The sequence below is a fragment of the Artemia sp. Qi Xiang Cuo genome, unplaced genomic scaffold (assembly GCF_049724085.1).
Source record: "Artemia sp. Qi Xiang Cuo unplaced genomic scaffold, ASM4972408v1 HiC_scaffold_3124, whole genome shotgun sequence".
In the NCBI taxonomy this organism is placed as follows: domain Eukaryota; kingdom Metazoa; phylum Arthropoda; class Branchiopoda; order Anostraca; family Artemiidae; genus Artemia; species Artemia sp. Qi Xiang Cuo.
Genome location: NW_028300519.1, coordinates 44,092 through 46,002, shown reverse-complemented (window position 1 = coordinate 46,002; position 1,911 = coordinate 44,092).

Sequence of the window (1,911 nt, the reverse complement as noted above, 5' to 3'; positions counted from 1 at the left end):
AAAGGCATAATCAGCAGGGTAATATAGATCAAGAGGCCCAAAGTAGGACTGAACATACTCTGCTAATCCTCCCTTGACAGCAGATCAGCAGACGGTTTTTTTTACTTATTTCAAAATTTTGGAAATATCAGATTCGACCCTTAGGGGGGTGACAGTGACGGTACTCACATTACACTGTGATATGTTACTGCTGCTACTACTAAGCCGACGCACTAAGCCGTTTGAGACCAAGACAGTTCCTCCTCAATCTTAGTCTATTTTGAAGCCTCCCTCTTTACATCCTCTCAGGAAGTTCCCATCTCCCTTTAATCTTTCCTTACGACATCCTCGTGCCCCAACCGGGGACGGCCAGCTTTTCATTTGGCTTTAGACGGTTATCCGGCAAGGACAAGTTTTGGCAATCTGTCAACCTTCATAAAAAGAATGTGTCCTAGTTATCTCATCCTTCCTCTTACTACAGCCCTAGAAAACAGGGTTGAATCACATTGTTCGTACAGCTTACTATTTGAGATACGGTCAGTCAGTCAGATACCAAAAACAATCTGTAGGTAATATCTCTGGAAAACATCTAGCAAATCTTCATCCGTGTTTTGGAGTGCCCATGATTCAGAACCATAATTGACCACTGTCGTCGCTGTAACATCCAATATTCTAGTCTTGTTTTGCAGACTTATCTTCTTATTTTTCCCTACTTTTCAACTGTGGAAAAAACACCGGGGTCCTTGGCTATTGTTCTTTTAACATCTTCACTGCACTCATCGTCGTATCTAATAGAAATACCCGACAGTAAATGAGGCTGGCCACTTTATTAATCTTTTCAATACCCAAAATCACCTCTTTACCTTCATTTATTCATAGTCCATGTGACTCAGTCTTTTTGACATTCATTTTTCAAACCAATTCTTAGACCCTGAACTCGCAAAACCTCTTAAGGCCTATTCATTTTGCTAACATTTTCATCTAGGATGCTTTAGTCGTCTGCAAAATTTAAGTCTTGGAGAGTCTTACATCCCCACTAGATTCCATGTTCTCCAACTGCCTTTGCTGTGCCTCTCAAACAACAAAGTCCATCAAGATGATCCGTATAAATGGGTATTGAACGCAACCCTGCTTAAATCTTGATTTAATACGAAACCAGCTACTAACCTCATTTTCTACCTTAACCGCAGCAATATAATTCTCATACATAGCACTAATCACTTTAATGTATTTATCTGGTATACACTACAAGGATAGGACCTTGACTAGGGCTTCTCTATCAGCTGAATCAAACGCTTGCTCGTAATCTATAAAACTGAGAACTAATGGCGTTTGATGATTCAGCCACTTCTCAATTATTAATCTAAAAGTGAAAATCTGGTCGACGCATCCTCTCCCATTCCTAAAGCCACACTGTTCCTCGCTTAAAACTTTATCTACGTCATCTCTAAGTCTAAAAATTATCTCATATTAAGTAATTTGCTTCCTACAGAAACCAAACTAATGCCACTTTAAATTTGTCACACACTTTAAATTTGTCACACATTTTCCAAAAATCGGTTGGTACTTCCCCTTTTCAAAAATCTTATTCATAATCTTTAATAACCTATCTCTAACCTCAAAACCGCAATATTTAGAAAACTCATTTATCATACTATCAGTACCTAGGGCCTTATTGTTTTTTAATCGTTTTAGTAGCCTACTGTCACTAATTCTTCCTCACAAAAATAAATTTTCCTTAACATCCAACATGTCACAAACTTTTTCATTCTGTTCTGTTTCTTTTCCTGAAACTCTGTCACGGGTTAGTACATTCATAAAATGTTCTGGCCATCTCTCTTTGTCTCTTTTCTTCTCACTAACTGTGGCCTGTTCCTATCTTTAACTGGGATAAGACCAGATTGACCATTCCCTCTCAGTGTATTAATATGC